We start from the raw sequence: 16,396 nt of genomic DNA, 5'->3' as shown, positions 1-16,396 counted from the left end.
GTTCATCCGTATTTGGTACATTTGAGATGAAATATATGAATTGATCTTACATTCTGTTTATGCCTTCAAGGGTGTCTTTGTCGATGGAATGATTTTTCCTTATTGGAAATGCGCAAGAAAGTTGTGTCAAGGGAAATGGTGACATGTAAAACAGGGGCTGTTCTCCATTTTCTTTCAGACGATTTTCGCAGTACTTTTCGACGCCATGTACTTCGTCATCCCAGACAACAAACACATCTTGCCCTCTCTCCACACTCGATAGAAATGTCTGTATGCTTCTAGGTTTTGTTTTATGACGTCTCTTCCGGATTTCTTTGCCTTCAATTCCAGGTATAGCCTTTAAATAGAAAGATCAGTACAAGAGTAAATCTCAATAAATAGCAAAACCCAAATACAAGTGGCAGATATATCGTCAAAAAGTAGGAATTATTATGGTTTTGTTGCGCTCAAATAGTCGAATAAGTTCTACGCTTGAATTTTCAAGTTGTACTTATTCTACACCCGTAATAAAAAATAAATTATCATACTTGTTATAAAATATGGAAACAATTTGAAGTATTTTAGTTTGGAAGTCTACCTACTATAAGTCAGTGTTGGTGTTATCTGAATATTTATGCAAAGTCAAACTCCTGACTATACAAATACACATTTAATCATAATCTTGTGGGAAAAAATTGCCATAGGATTATCTTGTCGTATTATATAATCTGGTTTACAGCTCTTTATCGTGATACTATTAAAGGTCCTCTGCAAGGATGTATGGTTTTTTATGGGCGGCACTTAATAGTTTGGTAGTGCTGATTTGGTCCCCAGAAATTTAGCTCTCTAAAAACCGCTCTCTTAGAATATCGTGTAGCTCGGCCAGGATCATGTTACGCACTTTGTGAGAAGCTTAATTCGCTTTTCATAATATGTTCGCGCTGATTTGGCCCTCAGAAATTTTGCTCTCGGAAGACGATTTTTAATATCAACACTTAACGATAACAAAATTAAGATTATTCTAGGTCTAAATTGAGTTTTATATAAATTTGGAACTTTAGTAGCTTTATCAAAAATTTAAACAATTTGTTTTTAATTTCTGGGGATGCTAAACCTGTGCGTGATGAAATATGCAAATGCTACACTCTAAGAAAATGGAGTGTGCTTTAACACCTTTAAAAGTAGTTTATATGGGTCCAAATTTGACACGGTTACAGGTGTTGATTTACACCCCTGAAAGGGTTTAATAACAGTTATTTGAGCAATTGGTGTCAAAGATAAGAATAAAATGGTGCAACAGAGGTGTAGTTTAACACCTTTTTAACTCTTATATCGAACTAAAAGTTAATTTTTTACTCTCATATGAGTGTTGTGCAATTCCTTAAAAGGTGTGGCATAGCACCTTTCCGAGTTTAAATAACGCTTTTAAGAGTGTCGCATAACACCTTTCAGAGTGTCGCTTGACACCTTTCAGAGTGTCGCTTGACACCTTTTCTAGAGTCACATGACACCTTTCCTAGAGTCGTGTGACACCTTTCAGAGTGTCTGATGACACCTTTAAGAGTGTTAGATTTTATGGCAAAAGCTCTATATTCAGAGCAATGTTCCACCTTGAGAGAACTTAAGAGGACAGTTCTAACATGCAGAGCTATACCCCTTTAAGCAAGGGTAGTTCTCGCATGCAATGGAAACTGCGTAAAAACTTGGCCACTTGATCGACTTAAAATCCAGCGTGAAACTGCATGATAAGTTGGTCATTTTCACTGACTAAATAACTTCTGAAAAGGTAGAAAGTTTTAAATCTGTACAAATTCATCGGGTATTAAATTGGTTTTGGAGGAAATAATATCATAGCAGTAGATAAAGACGTACTCGTTAAATTTAATAATCTCTTTTCACTAAGAGTTTTTCGAGCACCAGAAACGGGTTGGACCTAATCTACAATATTTAAAAAAATAAATCCGTTTTGTACTCTAATTTTTCTCAAAACAAAGATAAGACATGTCACAAAAACATGTGTCTCACATATTTACCTCTCAAGCTGGCGTTTACAGTCGCCCTACTGTGAGACCAGTACCTATCCTAGTCTCGATTTTTAGTGTCACACAATACTTTTAAGAGTATCGCATAACACTTTCAAGAATGCAATAGCGTCGCTAGGGTTTAAAATTTGGGGGGGGGGAAGGGGCTTAATATTATTGTTCGTATATTAAAGAAAACTTTTAATGATAAAGAGTACGGAACCGAGTTATTGACTGAGACAATTGTGGATGAAAGAATTTCACTCGTTATTTGTAAGTTTAGTTTTCGTTTGCTTTTAGTCCCCACAACTATTTGATACTGAAATTCATCTCTACAAAGATGAAACTTAACGAACTTTTCATTGTAATTTTTATACACTATATTGCTACAGAATTTTAGGAGGCTACTAGCAATTTTTTGGTATAGTTTACGGATTATTTTGAGGTGGCTAACTTTGAAATTTGGGGGCGCTATAGCCCCCATAAAAGGCCTAGCGACGCCACTGCAAGAGTGTCGCCTAACGCTTTTAAGAGTGTCATCTAACACGTTTCAGAGTGTCGCCTAACACGTTTAGCTGCGTTTTATGAATGTACAAACCGCCTGATTACCAATTTCCTTTTTAATTTTTGTTTAAAGGATAAAAATATATTCTTTCATGAATATCATCTTTAAAAAAATGTTTAGAAATTAACTTTTTCAATAATTTTTTACTGTTCGTATTGACTTTAATATTAAAACATAAATGAAAATGAAATACCTTTTTTAAGAAACCCGCAGTATTATAATTTTTCATGTTTAATTTCGAACGGTGTTTTAATAGTGTTATTTTACACCGAATTTACACTTTAAATTGGCCCCTAAAAACTCACGGTAAAAAAACTCTCTTTTGGGTGTTTTTACGGTGTTTACACCGTTTTAACACGTTTTTTACACTTCCATAATATTGCTATTATCCCTCGAGAGCCTTTCAATATGTCATCCGCACTACATGGTCGAAGCAGTGCAATTCTACACGATATTGTCTCTTAGTTTTCTGGATATATCGTTAGTAGTAAAATTGCCATCAAGCTGCCAATTTTTTCAAATATTTAACTATTTAAAACTAAATGGATAAAGCCGATCATAACAAATGTTTCCTTTTCGGGTGTAAACGATTTAATTATGCGCAAAGGCATTGAGTCGGCTAATATGAATGTCATTAAGCATAATACTGTATGATGTTATATTCGTTTCTTTCTGCGTCAATAGGCTCTGGTTACACTTGTTTTACAGGTAACTTACATTGATGGCGTTAGTTAAAGGATAAGATCGAAAACTAGCGTAGAATTTAAAGTTTTGAACACTGAGTAGGTCGTGTAAATGGTTAATGATCAATGTCTGACCAATCAGGGCATCAGCAGTGATGTATGCCAACAAAGCTGTGTTCGTCACTATTAACGTAACAAACCAAGTATTCAGTAAATGCTCTGATATTCTGTGGTTCATTTTTTGAATCCAACCTTCGGAAGATAAAGAATCAGTTACTATTAATTACGGCGAACCTTTGGTAACAACTTACATTTTTGAAACACAGAAGCCAAGTACATAAATACAAAAGATCCTATTTTATTTGACCTTTCAAACCCTTTGGTGAGAGCGGCGAGAATCAAAATACACATGAACAGCAGTCCTAAAAACTGAATAACAAAAAGTTTAATGAAAGGTTTCATCGTAGCCATAAAGATGTTCCCTTTTCAACTGTGTTTACTACAAACAATAATTCGGCAGCGATGAAAGCAGTAAACCTTTTTTGTCCCTAGACTTTAAAATGTTAGAGTCACCAAAAATCGCTATTTTTAAAACTAAAAGGTTTTATTCCATCTGAAAGATCAAATCTTTCTGATTCAGAATATCTATTTATATAATGCATTATAATTTTTCAAATATTATTAAAACCACGGCTTTCGGAACCTACTCGCAGAATAGTTTTCAAACTATTTTGGCAGTTAAATTTCGCGGTACTCCATATACCCCTGGTGACGTCACGATTCGAGCGCGCGTGAGCACGCGGCAAGTCCGCAAGTCCTATTTTTTATTGATAGGTGGTGCTTTCAAAGTGATCTAATTTGACGCGCGCGCGATGTTTAAAAACTAGGTTTTCCGTCTCGAAATCTGTCTCGCGCTGGTCAACCTCTTATGACGTCACCAGGGTTATATTTATAATTTATTCCGTCTTGATGAGGTATGTGAAATATCAATTTTCTTTTTCATATTACAAAATGAATAAATTTCTATAAGACTTTTTACCTTGGATCTACTGTTATTTTAACCCAATTGATGTTTTAAAACGAAAATTGGCCACTTTTCAAAAAACGTGGCACTATCACTTTAAAATATATTTCGAAAACCTTATTTGAAATATTTCTCACCCATAGGGGTATGGTTTCAATATTAGTAACGGGATTTCCAAACTGCGTCTGAGGTATCTTCGAAAGCAGTATTGCTTTAGTGTAATACACATCGGACGTAAAGTGATAAAACTTTGACCGTTGATATGTAATAGCGTGCGGATATGGTTTGAAATCCCATGGGTCTCGGAACTGTAATATTTAATACACAAACCGTATTAATAAATTAAAAAACTAAAAATTAGTGACCACCATCTACCAGGATCACATTACTGTCTGTGAAGACGTTGACTAAGAGGCACGCCAGATTGTGAAGTTTAGAATTCAAATATCTTAGCGTAAAATCCAGGCAGTTAAAAAAATTGTGATTTCGTGCATTTTTGACTAGATTGTTAAACCCCGCGATAGTACAATTTACCAATGCCCAAACGTCTAGGTGTGAAATTGACGAAACAGTAAAAAATAAAACTCACTTTGGTAGTAGTGTCAAATGTAACGCTGAAAATTTAAAAAAGAAAAAAATGCATATATAATGAATCAATGGTAGTTTATTGTGCATAAAAAAGTCTCAAGCGACTCGCGAGAATACACACATTAATATAACTAAACAAAAGGTTCATCCCCTAATAACACATTTAGGGGATACAGTTAAAAACTGTAATGTGACCTATACTTAAATGCAAACCAAGTGAGGGTTCCTCAGAGATGGGGAACTCGAACATAATGGAGTTTAAAGTGAGGTGATCTTTTTTCACGTAAAGGAATTACACTGAAACTATCCGTGTGCATCTCTGTCTGTTATTACAATAGTGCACCTCTTTCGCAGTTTGCATTTCGGAGCAATTTTGTACGCAATTTATGGACCGCGTTCACAGATCAAGCATATTGCACTAAATTACTAATATAAAGCTAACAATTATGTTATCTGCTACTCCTCAGCCTAGTATTCCTTCTCACTAATTTTTAGAGATGGGCCGATACCAGTTTTAACCGATACCGATATCATTCGATACTTGGGAAACCGATACGTACCGATACCGATATTTTACCCGATCCTTCGAATAAACCGATATTAAACCGATACCGATATATTAACCGATATCAATAAGAAAATAGATGCTATAATATAGGTTGTGGAGATGGGCCGATACCGATCCCATATCGGTATCGGTACCGATATGTGACTTTAACCGATATATCGGTATCAGTTAACAATGAACCGATATTTTTCTTCAAAAAATATCGGGTAGAAATATCGGTTCATTTCTAACCGATACCGATATATCGGTTAAAGTCAAATATCGGTACCGATACCGATATGGGATCGGTATCGGCCCATCTCTACTAATTTTCGCCTTTTTCAAGTAGAAACAAATCTCAACACATTTTCTTCATTTTCCACCAATGACGCGACCGGTAAGAGTTAAGAGAAACGTCAGGTCTTTCAAAAATGTTCGAGAAAGTGAGTTTCACTCATGTCGAAATTCTAAACGAAGCTAGTTTTAGTCTGGATTAAAGTTCCATAGTTACGTAGCACCGTAAGTTAAAAGTGACATTGAAACGTTTTTACGAAAAAAAAAAGAAAAAATGGATCAATAGAATAATTACTATCAATACTGTTTTTTAAATATTTCTGGAAATTTATTTTTTCAACATAAAGATAAGACTGAAAGAGTAATTTATGTAAATTTCAACGTATCTTTTCTCTATCTAATTGATAGATCTGTCTCAAATTTCTTGAGCAATTAGGCGGTAGTACATTAACGGCTACTCGTTCATACATTTTTAAAATATTTTTTTTTTCTTTATTAGAAAAAAATCGTTTTGACTTTGGGTCAAATTTGATTAGGAGAAATGAGATTCTGGAAGAGCAATTACATTTTTCAGCTCTTGTGGTTGTGTGTTATGGTAACTGATACCGTACGTTTTTTGAATTTCCCGGCAAAATTTCCATACGGCACTGATAAGGATGGAAATATATAATTTTGGGGTGTTTTAGAGACCACTTCTTCCTGAATATTTAAATTAATATGATTAAAACTAACAATTCTCCTCAACGTATATATACAATAATATACGGTACACCATAAAAAACCAAGACCGTTATGAATTAAAGTGTACATTAAATATTATTCAGGTTCGAATCCGAGTTTACCTCGTCTGCCGCCATATTGTAGTATATAAGACTCATTTATCGATTTATTTTAAAAATATCATATGTTCCTGAACTTTAGTAAGTCGATCGCCAATCATATCAGTAAAGGAATAGTTTGATAGATAGGAGGGAATTTTGAAGATAAGAATTTTACGAAAGTCTTCCGCGATACTGTCGAGTGAATTTCAACCGCTATACCGTCCATAACGTGGAGTGAATTTGAACGCTTATTTTCCATCTACTCTATTTTATTCATATAGACTTTAAATAGACAAATTTAACATTACTTACTTTAAATGTTTTCGTATAGACTTCAGGATATCCACAATAACACCATCGTAGCCATCAATGCCTTTCTTTAAGGAGTTTTTTTGATATTTCACTAACCCATTAAACTACGAATTGAAATCGAAATTGTAGTTAGTTTTCAATCTAAGTTAAGTGAACATATACGTATTTATATTGATGCTAACTGATCCACTTAAAATGTTATATTAGGGCAAAGCGGGGGATCAGAAGGCTTGGCTGGAGCCTTCTCACTTTGAAAGTTTACCTCTAAGCTTCCGGCGTGCGCACGCACCTATCTCTGACCTGTTATAAATCGAAATACGGTGAACGGGATATTAGGAGGAAAATATAACAAACCGATAAATAAGAAAAGCGAGAACTCAAAAAATGCCTTGCTTCATCTCCCCCTCTTTGATTACAGACACAGTTAAAATTTTTAAACTGGAACATTTTAACTGATGTTATGCCCAAAAATGAAACCCTTTAGCCATGATCGTCTATAAAGTCTGTTATTTTCAGGTAGCTGTTACAAATTTATGCCATACAAATAATCTTATTGTCTCTAAGATTCTAGTCTATAGTTTCCTTGTCTGCCCAGTAGCTCTAACCTGATCATTCTCGATATGGTTCTTCTCATTATTGTGAATTGAGATTCAACCGAGAGATCGCGGCTGCATGGATCAAGGTTACCATTTACGCTGCTGTGCTCCCTATGGTCCCCTTGCATTAAATCTTGACGCTGCCTTGATTTCAAAGCTGTGTTTCATAACGGGGCTTAGTCGCTATAGAGTATACTTCACAGCACATCGAAAATCCAAATAAGAATAGGAAGATGCGTTATAGTGCTATAGAAAAACGAAGCTCTACATATCCACAAACGCATTTTCCTGATTTGTCTACTGTTTTATACTGTATACTCACGTTTTCCATTAAGATTCGAATTATTACACTTGTAGCCATTTTAACGAATTATCTGGAATATAAATTGAATTATTAAAGAAGTGCGTAGTATGAAAAACTCAGTCGCGCCGCCAGCAGTAGGCTTCTTACTTCAACCGCGTATAATTAACCTTATGTATTTCCACATTTTATATTTCTAACTGTAACAAGTTGGGAAAACCAAAATATTACCTCTCCGAGTCAAGAGGTCTACTACTACAAAGTTTTTTACATAGATATGGAATTATTTCTCTTTTTTGAAGTAAAAATTTACGAAATATTGAAGCAGTATTCCAAGCATAGCGAATATACAGTAAAGCAGACGACATTTTACTTCCAATAAGGATAAATCTTGGACACATAGAAATCAGTTAATGGTAAAAAAAAAACAGGAAATGAAGTCTACGCTTCAGCTGTTTACCCTATATTCTGATAGCTACATTCACAACTGGTTAGCAGTGTAAACACCATCGTCTCGTCTCACCTCAACAATATTCTTAGTTTGCCAACATGAGTGTTAACGTTAAATAATACCAAAGCTAAATTGTAGCTAGACGCACTGATAGTCAATGCGCATCATAAAGAGAATAAAACTCTGTAGCTTAGCCCTACTAATCTAATTGCCACCATCATCTTTTCTTCTATTATAAAATCTTAACCTGATTAATTAAGAGTGTATTTAACTTTCGGCTCACTCTGAACCGTTGATGTCTCTTCATTTCAGACACGAAAATCAAAACCCAAAGCTTACTTCACCTCAGGCCTCAATTATTTACTCTATATTTCACTAAGCTTATTGCAAGTAATACTAGATATGACCGCCGGAGTCTAGATCTTAGCTTTATTCATGAAATTACTAAACCAAGGATTATTCTATATACAGATGTAGTATAGCTTAAGTAATATATAAACAGCCATTTCAAATAATAATATTAAAAAAACTCTTTGGAATATCAAAGTGAAACAGAGCTTTAAAGCTACAAAAGCACTAAATGCATCATAATTACGAAAAATATTTCATCATATTCACTTTATATTAAGGATAAAGGGAATATTATGGTTCTGTAGGATTTCTTTACACATCAAAGCAAAACGAACTTCTAACGCAGCGCACTGCGGCACTAGTGTAATAACGGACGGACACACACAGACAATAACATAGACTGCTTTTTAACTCTTTCCGTATTAATTTTGAATTGAGAAACAAGATTATCTTAAATATTAAAATAAATATAATTAATATTTAATATTTTCTTCGTTAGTTATTCGCCTTATTGAACGTTACATCGCTTTAAAAAAGAACAATTAAACATTCTTGAGAGACTTGACTAATATTGGCGTTTGAAATGAGGCATACGCCGGTTGCTTCGCCTTACTAAAATAGGTAGTATATAAAGGATTCGAACCGCAGCTGTAGATAAGAACATCGCAATTGCGTGAACCTTGGAGGAAGACCCCTCCATTGGAAGGCTAGACGTTTCTCGTAACCCTAGCCGATCGCCGCGTATGTCTTAACCTTAAGGATGATGGTGGTGTTAGAAGCCAGGTGTACAGACTGGTGTCCATGTGGGACGGACAAAAACAAAGACCAGAAGATGGTGGTGTTAGAAGCCAGGTGTACAGACTGGTGTCCATGTGGGATGGACAAAAACAAAGACCAGAAGATGGTGGTGTTAGAAGCCAGGTGTACAGACTGGTGTCCATGTGGAATGGACAAAGACGAGAAGGTGGTGGTGTTTAGAAGCCAGTAAGTAGAAACTGGTGTTCATGTGGAATGGGCGAAAGACTAGAAGATGGTGGTGTTTAGAAGCTAGTAAGTTCAGACTGGTGTCCATGGGGTGGACAAATGAACAGAGTTGTTAGATAGGCAATGGAGTAATAACCTGTAAGTGGAATACAATTTCCGGGACTGTAAATGCGGTCTGGAAATTGAATACACGTTTGCTCCGATTTGCAAACTGCGAACGCGGTCACGTGGGTGTAACAACGGACAGACGGACAGACAGACGGACAGACAGACAGACAGACGGACAGACAGACAGACAGACAGACAGACAGACAGACAGACAGACAGACACGTCGAAATTAGAACCTCTCCGTGACATACGTCACTCGGAGAGGTAAAAATCTAACACAACATCTCACACCTGCATTCACTCCCCTAAGGGTCCGTTAGTACCTGTTCGACACATTCGTTACACTATGCTTTTGTAATGTACAACAGAGCATTTTAGAAACCCGTTTTCATTATATTTTAAAGAACAAGAGGAAAGGTTATCAGACCTGGCCATACTTTCAATTAACCGAGATATATCTAACTAAATAAGAGACAATCCTATCTTAGTGGTCGATGAATTCGGAAAAGCTTCGAAGAGAAGAATTTAATTCGTTGACTAAATGTATGAGGAGGGGTCGCAGGGACACGGTTGCCAAGATTTCAAAACAAAGGGGAGGGGGCCTCTAGAATAGATCATGCTGTGCCTACGCGAGAAATAATCCTGGCGGCGCTACTGGAAAAACTGTGTGCCCAAACACAAATGATGCATTGTATACATAGCTTTCTGTAACCTTCCGTAGTAATTAAGGGACCTCCTGAGTTTCTACTCCAGGGGAGTAAGGTTACATAGAGGATTAACACCCAGTGTTACCTCTGACCTTTCCCGTACTATATAAGCACCGACTGCTTATCATATTAAGTCAGTCTTTCTTCACTACTAAGATGTAGTACACTGTAAAAAATAAGCGTGCTTTTGGCATTCAAAAATGATAGGGACCGTTCAATTCTGAACAAGCCTGTATTGAAGCGTTCACATTTAACCAGAGGCATTCAATTTTGAACAAGGAGTGTTTTAGGCGTTCAAACCCAACCATGAGCATTCATTTTTGAATCAAAACTTAACTCTAGCATTCATTTTGAACAGCTTATATATTACCATTCAAAAATGAATCCTTATCCCATTCAATTTTGAATAACCGCCTTGCGCTAATGAAGTGTTCAGATATGGTAGTCTTGGCGTTCTAATAGAATTGTATTAGTATTAGTATTAGTATTAAAAGAAGAGCGTTTTAGGCGTTCAAAAAAGAACTTTTTGACTTTCAATCGAGTGCATTATGGGCGTTCAAACGAATGCGATATGGGCATTGAAAAGAACGCGATATGGGCATTCAAACGTGTGCGATATGGGCGTTCAAACGACAGCGATATGGGCGTTCAAATGGATTTGTTTTTGGCTTTAAAACAACACTCTAAGAAAAAAGGGTTTAATGGGTATTCAAATATGAACGAAATTGTTCAATCGCAAAAGGTGTGAAAAATAAAATTAATTCTGCCCTAAAATTAGTTGATTCCGCTGCAGTAAATTTGTACTACAAACAAAGCTTTCATTAAAAATACAATAACCTCTCAACAATTTACTATAACTTGCTTATTTACTGTGAATTTAATATATATTTGTCTGTATAATCATAATTATACAATAATATCAAAGGAAATGTTACGGATTATTGCGTATTTCACCTTTCCCTTATATTTACAAAGGCCTTCAAATAGTTTGATAATGTAATTTATTGCTGCAAGGTTATAATCGGAAAGAACTTGATAATGAACACTTTCCTTAAGTTCAGACTTTCTTCATGTAACTGAATTATTATTTAACACAACGGTTATGGTTTATGTGTTTCAAATTTACCTGCCCTCAGAAGATGTACAAGCTTTAAGCACATTAGATATCTTCCTTATCAGTGCGTATATTTAATATAGTATGCCTTACCATAACGCATTCAGCGATGAAACTTGAAATCAAATTTCTCTATTCAAAATTCAACGGTATAACAGTCAAATTTCAATACTTCATCAAACGCTTGTCCACCATGTATTATTAAATGGTGAATTGCTCAATTTTGAACGTAAGCAATTGAATATGAACGCTTGATCAAACTCTCCGATGTTGCTCAAAAATGAATGCATAAAAATTCACTATTAAACGTTTAATTTTCCAATTAAATTTGAGCGGTTTTCTGCTTAAATTTACACGATATACTAACCTCTTACGCGCCATTCAAATATGAGTGCGTGAGCGTTTAATTTTAAACAATAGTGCTCTGTTCAAATTTTAACGCAAAGAAATTATTCAAATTTGAACGTTAAAGCGTACCACCACAGTGTCGGGGCTATGCACGCCTAAACATTCAAAGATGAACCTCACTTTTTTACAGTGTATGTATTTTCCTACTACTCTAGGGGGATTTCTTATATGGTTCGTGGGTTGCATTGAGTTAGAATTTCTTGCCAAGTATGGTTTGTGATTAGTAGGGGTAAAATGCGGATTCGGTCACGGCAGCTATTTTAGTGAGAAATCTATATAATGGTCTTAGGTGACTGGAAAACAACGGTTGCAGCCGCTGCAATTATAAACCTTTATTGCAGTCTTGTCGATCTTGTTTGACAGCTGACCATCGTTTTCAAGCCCCTGCCAACCTCCTTTCCGACCGCTTTGCTTATCAATAAAGATCAATAACTATCAAGTTAAATATGTTTATAGGTAGTCCTAACTCCCCTAGGCGTAATAATTTGGTTTCCTTACTAGAATTTCGATAGTGGCGCCGGTAAGCCCCAGACGGCTTAAACGAGACGTATAGAGGTATATGGGGATGTCCTGACTCTTGTTTGGAATTTTAGTTTAGGGCCTCTCTTGAGCTTTTCCTATCACTATAGAATGAATTTAAAAAACAAGCCAAGAAAAAATTAAAAGGACAAATGGGTTAGAGGTTGTTGGATTTAACTTCAAAACGCATGTTTTGTAAGTGTATTTTTTAGGCGATTTCGAGTAGAAAATATAATGGTGTTTTGCTGTTCGGGCAACCGTTTCCAAGATATGATTGAAATGTTTTACAAGATAGAGCGAATAATAACAAATTAGTAGCTTATATTCTCTAAATATTCAAGAATTTTTGCTCCTAAATGATAGGCTATACTGCCATTAAAAGTATAATATAGAATTATTCGTGCCTTGTAAGAAGATAGTAATAAGTCATGATTCTTGTTAGCATGGCTCTTGATGAAAAATATTTTGTAATAAATTATTCTCGTTAAAATGTATGGCATATGGATGTGAAATTTTAAAAATGTGAGATTAAAGTTTAGGGAAAAAGTTTAAGTTATTGTTATGCCTGTGCGAGCGCTCGATAACCTTCGAAAACTCGATAAACAACTTTTAAGCATGTGGGCGGCGAGATTCTATATTAGGTTAAAGGTTGGGAATAGACCGATTCGATTATTACATGAAGTGAATCAATCTTCCAGGGGCAAGTCGCCATTCTGAATAATTTCCCTCAAGCCAGGAGACATCGCTAGAGGCATTACCGGGTTTGCTAGCCTCTCACATGCAGTGAGCTTGGGCTGTCTCTAGTTGTGTTTCGTGGCGTGAGGGAAATTATTCAGAATGGCGGCTTGCCCCTGGCAGTTTGTTTCTCTGCATGTAATATTCGAATTGGTCTAATAGACCAATTCGAATATTACATGCACACAATCTGCTGAATTTCGCGGCTTCAATTGCCCGCGAAATAGGAAATTATTCCGGTTTTTTATTGCTAAGATTCATATCTTTATTGTAAGCCCACATTTGATTGGTTTAAGTTTTAATTCCACTTTTGGGCAAAGATAAAAAAAATTAAAAATGATTCTTGAAGTTTTAGTTTTATCTTGGGGATAGAAATACACGCTTTGTTTGTTTTATCAATGCGATTGACAGTGCACGTAAGTACTTTTGATTAGTGATAGTAGGATTAAAGTTTTATTATAGTTAAATAAAAGTCTAAATGTTATATATACGAATTAATAAGGGTTTTTTCTTTACTAAGGACAGTAGTTGAAAGTATATAGGAGTAGCATTGGAAATCGAGAGATAACTGATCCTCGTTAATCTCGCCATAGAAATTAGAGGCTCAACATAAGCTCGAAACCAAATTTAAGAAATTCGAGGCTTGGCTCGAAGGTTGATTAATAAAAACTGTCTTTGAAGACAAAGGCGAGAAAAAGTAAGAGATAAGTTTATAAATTAATTGCCTGAAGTGACAGATATTCAAATTTTGACTTTTGAAGATTATAAAGCATTAAATATTTAAAAAAAATTCTTATCTTAGTTTTTTTTTTTCATCAAAATAGCTTTAGTAAAAATATTTTATTATGAAATATCTGCTATGTACGTTTTAAAAACAACACGCATATGCATTTTACTTTCTATTAAAAATATCAGAAGTGAGATGAGACTAGAAGTACTGAGCTAACCAAATTCTTCACTAAGCGAAAGTGAATATTCTTCATAACACAAGAACGGTTGGCCCTCTAATAGCGGTTTCTGAATTTTCCCTCCTAAACGTGAGACGCTCGTGGCGGTAGAGGGCCGAACTAGATTCAAGGAGCTGCGTCCGTGTCCCGCAGCTTTAGGTTGAGAGGAAGGGGGTAGGAAATGTTTTTGGAACTCGACCAATTTTTTTCTCTGTAGTGTGACGCGATGGAAGCGGCATAAAATCCCCAAATTTGTTCACTAGTACCAGGATCTACTACCAATGCTAGAGCCCTTCCCTTCTAGTCTCATCTCACTTCTGAAAATATACATATAGGTTTGAGTATTCGACTCTATAAGGAGAATAAAATATACTGAAAATTGTTGATAGCTGATAGAATAAAATTAGTACTGAAACAAAACGTGTTAGATAATTTTAACTTTTCGAAGTTTCAAACATGAATGTGTTGTATAGCTCTCAAAAGATCACGATAAAGATACAGATATTTTCGACTCTAATAACTTTATCAAAGTCAAACGGCCTATGTAATATTCAGCATGGCATAACTTTCAATATTAAAATATCAAAATTTAAATTCATCAAGTTCAATTCTTCAGATATCAGAGTATTTGAACTTCTTAAAAGCACTTGGTCAAAAAAAGAAAAAAAAACACTGGTACACTGTAAAAAATAAGCGTGCTTTTGGCATTCAAAAATGGTAGTGACCGTTCAATTTTGAACAAGCCTCTATTGACGCGTTCTTATTTAACTAGATACATTCAATTTTCAACAAGGAGTGTTTTCGGCGTTCAAAACCAACCATGAGAATTCATTTTTGAACAAAGTACCGTCATATCGATCAAAACTTAACTCTACCATTCATTTTTGAACAGCTTTTATATTACCATTCAAAAATGGATCCTTATCCCATTCAATTTTGAATAACCAGATATGGAAGTTTTGGGGTTCTAATAGTATTGTATTAGTACTTAAATTAAAACAAGAGCAATCTAGCCGTTCAAATAAGAAATTTTTGGCTTTCAAACGAGATTGCTTTTGAAGTTCAAATAAGAACTTTTTGAGTTTTAAACGAGATTGCTTTTGAAGTTCAAATAAGAACTTTTTGAGTTTTAAACGAGATTGCTTTTGAAGTTCAAATAAGAACTTTTTGAGTTTTAAACGCGATTATTTTTAACGTTCAAACGAGAGCATTATGGGCGTTCAAACGAATGCAATATGGGCATTCAAAAGAGTGAATATGGGCATTCAAACGAGTGCGATATGTGCGTTCACACGAGAGCGTTATGGGCGTTCAAACGAGAGCTTTATTGGCGTTCAAACGAGAGCTTTATGGGCGTTCAAACGAAAGTGTTTTTGGCTTTAAAACAAAACTATAAGAAAAAAAAGTGTTTTATCGGTATTCAAACGTGAACGAAATTGTTCAATCTCAAAAGGTGTGCAAAACAAAATTAGTTCTGCCCTAAAATTACTTGATTCCGCTAAATAAACAAAGCTTTCATTAAAAATACAATAACTTCTCAACACTTTCCTATAACTTGCTTGTTTACCGTGAATTAAATATATATTTGTCTGTATAAACTTCATTATACAATAATATCAAAGGAAATGCTACGGATTATTGCGTATTTCAACTTTCCTTTATTTTTACATAGGCCTTCAAATAGTTTGATAATGTAATTTATTGCTACAACTTTATAATCGGAAAGAACTAGATAATGAACTCTTTCCTTAAGTGCAGACTTTCTTCATATAACTGAATTATTATTTCACACAACGATTATATTTTATGTGTTTCAAATTCACCAACAAGATGTACAAGCTTTAAACACATTAGATTTCTTTCTTATATTTGCGTATATCTAATATAGTATGCCCTACCATTAGGCATTCAGCGATGAAATTAGAAATCAATTTTTTTCCACCATGTATTATTATACTGCTCAATTTTGAACGTAAGCAATTGAATATGAACGCCTGATCAAACTCTCCGATGTTGCTCAATAGTGAATGCTTAAAAAACGTTTAATTTTTTAAATTAAATTTGAGCGATATCGTGCTTAAATTTGCACGATATACTAACCTCTTACTCACCGTTCAAATATGAATGCGTGAGCGTTTAAGTTTGAACAATTGTGTTCTGATCAAATTTGAACGCAAAGAAACTATTCAAATTTGAACGTTAAAGCGTACCACCACAGTGTTGGGGCTATGCACGTCTAAGCATTCAAAGATGAACCTCACTTTTTACAGTGTATCAAGCTAGTATCCCTTAAAATATTCTTGGAAATGCCATTTTTTCCCAGAACTATTATTAAGAGCA

Source organism: Phalangium opilio, unplaced genomic scaffold (assembly GCF_054372755.1).
Source record: "Phalangium opilio isolate 3A_F unplaced genomic scaffold, DU_Popi_V2 ptg000042l_1, whole genome shotgun sequence".
Taxonomy (NCBI): domain Eukaryota; kingdom Metazoa; phylum Arthropoda; class Arachnida; order Opiliones; family Phalangiidae; genus Phalangium; species Phalangium opilio.
The sequence above is the reverse complement of the archived record's forward strand: the minus strand, read 5'-3'. Positions refer to the sequence as shown.